Source organism: Pygoscelis adeliae, unplaced genomic scaffold, assembly GCF_000699105.1.
Source record: "Pygoscelis adeliae isolate BGI_AS28 unplaced genomic scaffold, ASM69910v1 Scaffold79, whole genome shotgun sequence".
Taxonomy (NCBI): domain Eukaryota; kingdom Metazoa; phylum Chordata; class Aves; order Sphenisciformes; family Spheniscidae; genus Pygoscelis; species Pygoscelis adeliae.
This window is the reverse complement of record NW_008825532.1, coordinates 1,088,627-1,093,274: the sequence shown is the minus strand read 5'-3', so window position 1 is coordinate 1,093,274 and position 4,648 is coordinate 1,088,627.

The window sequence follows — 4,648 nt, the reverse complement described above, 5'->3', positions numbered from 1 at the left end:
TAAACGAAAAGAAACAACTACACATTCACACATCAAGTAATTCAGTGACCTTCAGATGCACAGATTTTGATCTAGAAAACAATGAAAGAAAGTGAATGGATAGAATACAGGTGCTGCTTATCTCTAAAGCATAGAAGGAGAAAGAAACCTTGCTCTCAGGCGACTCCAGGCACTCCTGGCCCCACTATCTTTTGAGCTGCTAAACAAAACCCAGCTGAGAGAATATGAGATCTCAGAAGAAGCAAACTCCAAAACAAAAATCAGGTGTAGAAGAAGAAACAATAAACAAGCACCTGCAGCAGCCTGGGGACAGCCTAAAGAAAGTGTTACCAACATGACAGATCATTCTGCAGTGAATATTCTTACCAGCACACACCTCACAGAGGATGCTCATTCCTCCTTGCTACATAGTGCATTATCCTATAGGAGGCGAGATGACAGAAGAAAGACTCCTAAAACTCATAGTGCATTCTGTGTGCAGACTGCAAAGCAATTCTTGGCACGTTCTCTCTACAGAGCATGATAGTATCATAAGATAGGTTGAATCATGGAGCTTTTAATAGCCTGAGTCTAATTCAACCACAAATGCTGAAATGCTTTAACCATGGACAGAACTTAACTTTCAAAATAGAGAATCTGATGAAACTCAAGCGGCAGGTTGTGCTCTTGCCCAATGAAAGAAGGTATCATGTCAGTGGGCATCGCTGCCTGTAGTCAGTACATACTTCATGTAGAGAAAGACAAAAAAACCCTGGTTTTTTATGTTCTTTTGGCCTGAGAAACATTTCTGACCATGTGGCATTCAGGTGTAGAAAGAATTACTGATTAATCTCTCTGATAGACAGTCTAGATAGCCATGATTAGCCAAATTAATTACCCAAGCCTGCTGTCTGAAAACATCTATTATTGGAACTTAGATGGAACTGGGGAGCTTATTTCTTATAAGGGATTAGAACTGCAAATGCATCTGCAAGTGTATGTTTGTGAGACAGGCTAAAAAAAGCCTTGTTATTCGTTGCAAACAGAAAAAATACAGCTGATTGGAGGAAAAATAATCATTTCATCCCAGTGATAAAAACCACATTCCTATTGATATTTTCAAATGGTGACACCTGGTTTGAGTTCTTAATTAAAAGGAAATAGTCCATTTAAAATAGGAGATAAATCATAGTAATTCAAGACCAAGTTAAAAAATAGCTTCTAATTTTCACCTACAGTTTAACATTCATTATCAATTACAGTGAAAATGATTGAGTGATTATACTTGGAAGCCAGGCTGCCAAATTCCACCCATTGCTTATGGTCAGAACTGGAGGCATGATCAGGAGCTGGGACACTTAGCCCTGAATGTTTATTATGTTTAAATATGTTCTTGTGCAATGGTGTCGGTATATATGTGTCAACACACATATAATTTGATTAATTTTGCAACAGCTATTTGTAAATGTGTATGTACATTTGCATATGTATATATCTCTCTCTATATGTATACACACACATATACACACATACAAAGTCACTCAGAGACATTATTTGAAATACCAAAGCTCTGTGCTCAGTTGCCAGTCTGCTACTCCAAACAGATTGCTGTAGCCCCAGGGTGAGAACATCAGCTTACTTATACTGAACCATAATATGCTTAAACAATGACTTGAACAGATGAGGGTATTTTTCTCTCTGTATGAACATTCAGTTATGCGTCTAGCAAGACTGCCTTTTGAGTTGCATTTCTTCTATTTAAGCTTTCCTATTAAGGTTCAAATTGAGATCACCATCCAGCTCCACACAGCTAATGATAAATGGATAGCTATCTATAAGTGTTACATGGAAAAATAGTTTTTCAGATATATTGACAAGTGAGAAAAGTAAATTCATTGCTTGTCTAGTTAATGAATACTTATTTTAAGTTCATAGGAGGATTCTGGAACAACATTTATTTTAGTAGTGCCAAAACTATGGGAAGCAAATTCTGAATTGAATATACTCTTTATAGGAAGTCTGCAATGGAGAGAGACCTCAATCCTGCAGAATCCAGTAAAGTGGAATGATCTGCTCATAAAATCCCTTTATAAGATCTGATCCTAAAGCAAAACATTATTTCAGTTTTAAACAAGAAAAAGAGATAAGATAGATTTAGATGGACAGTTACCCATTATTTCCAGCTCCAATATCATGCTAAAATTCTCTGTTGAAGAAAATATCTATGCTGGAATAAGCCTGATAATGTCTTTAAGAGGTAAGCTGAAGACTGTCTATGTAGCAAGGCTTAATAAGGCCACAGGTATTACAGCAGGGTATAAAGGTAGTTTGGTCTAGCTGGAACAAGAGACAGAACTAATGAGAATATTGCTGTGCAAAATATGATCTTTATTAGACTTAAATATTAAGAATACTTAAGCAATAAAAGGGTTCAGCTTGTTCTTCATAAGTGTCCTATTTATATTGTGGCCAAACAAAAGAAAGCTTTCCTTTTTAGAAACAGCTTTAACAATTATTTTTTAAACTGCTTCAAAAGACAAAAAAAATACAGAGTAGAATGAAAGAAAAACATTATATAAACAGACATTGCAAAACATGACAGAAGAACCTTTTAGTAATTTAAAGAGTATAAACTTAAAAGCCAGAGGAAGCTTTAAAAAGCTTCATTTAAAATATATATTTGGAATACGTCAGTAACGATTCCACCTGAATACTAATATGAGACAAGGGCTAAAAGCTTGTACAAAAAGGTATGTTTACTAAATGGATACATTGATCATTGAACTTTACACAGCATTAAATTTTAATGACCTTCAATGATTGGAGAAGCTTTGGTTGTTTATGTAAGAATTCTAAAAAAACCCATGGATTTACATTTACAGATTGTTTATCTCTTCGTAAATGACAACATATTAAAAAGAAAATGAACAAAACCAGAAAAACTACCTCTGATGAACACTAATGGCCGTCTTGTGTAAGCTAGTAAATGCGTCAAAACCCAGGTGGTAAACTTTTTCTCTCCTGCTCTGTTCAGAGTGAAGGAAGCAAAACATAGTTTTAAAGGGTCTAGGTCTGTTACTCTTACTTACACTTCATTTACAGCATAACTTCAAGGGCCTCATTAAGGCTTGCTGTCTAAACACTGAGTAATGAGCAAAGCGAAGAGCACTAAAATGCTTATAGCCTAGGATTAGGACATAGCAGAGCAAACACAGACAAAGCATATTTACAAAAAAGAAGGTTGAGGGTCAGAACAGTCACATCTCAACATTAGTCCAATTAGCAGCTCAAAGCCAACTCAAAGTTTGCTGAAGAGAAATGTGGCTTCTTGATTTTTAGAGTGAATATTCCAAGATTTTACTCATTCAAAAGGTGGAAGTGTCCAGACAATTTTTCCAGCACAGTCTGATATGGCCACACTCATTGTTATAGTACCCCAAAACCTCTCCTATAGCACTAAAGAACTTTGATTAAGCAGCCCACCTATAATGGGGAGAAGAAAACTAACTTTGTAGTCAGACTAATACAATATAAAAAAAAAATCCTACTTTGAACATTGCAACATGATTTTTGCCATTCTGCTACCCAGCTAATTTTGTTGCTTGCACTTTTCCTGTTCAGTGGTGAATTTGTCTTGGTGAAGTACACATGTATATTCATTTAATGTGGCAGAGCTCTCAGCTAATTATTTGAAAAAGTCAGTTCATGAAAAAAGTTAAACAACAATAAAAGCAAGAGGTTGTGGTTTTGGTTTTTTTGGTTGGTTGGTGTTTTTTTTTGTTTTGTTTTGTTTTCATTTCTTTTTTAAGGAGCAGTGGGGAGACTAAAGACTTATCGAATGCTGGATGTTATCTCAGATAGTTTATACCTGGAAGGACTTCTACTTCTTCCCTCTGCTACCAACATTATGCTTAAGGCCACAACTGGGCCTTCTTCTTGATGTTTATTAGGTGCTTTAAACAGACTGGCACTCTAAACAGAGATAGTCACTCGTACTACCAATATTTGGTTCAGCCTTGTGGGATACACCTTGACTGTGAGCTGCAAATGGAAGAATCTGCTGTGTAAAACTGTATTTTTGAAACGCTATTGGCTAAAACAATGTAATTTGGATGGATCGATGGGCCGAGGCCAACTGTACGAGATTCAACAAGGCCAAGTGCCGGGTCCTGCACTTTGGCCACAACAACCCCATGCAGCGCTACAGGCTTGGGGAAGAGTGGCTGGAAAGCTGCCTGTCGGAAAAGGACCTGGGGGTGCTGGTCGACAGCCGGCTGAACATGAGCCGGCAGTGTGCCCAGGCGGCTAAGAAGGCCAACGGCATCCTGGCCTGTATCAGAAATAGTGTGGGCAGCGGGAGGAGGGAAGTGATCGTGCCCCTGTACTCGGCACTGGTGAGGCCACACCTCGAATACTGTGTTCAGTTTTGGGCCCCTCACTACAAGAAGGACATCGAGGTGTTAGAGTGTGTCCAGAGAAGGGCAACGAGGCTGGTGAAGGGTCTGGAGAACAAGTCTTATGAGGAGCGGCTGAGGGAGCTGGGGTTGTTTAGCCTGGAGAAAAGGAGGCTGACGGGAGACCTTATAGCGCTCTCTACAACTACCTGAAAGGAGGTTGCAGCGAGGTGGGTGTCGGTCTCTTCTCCCAAGTAACTAGTGATAGGACGAGA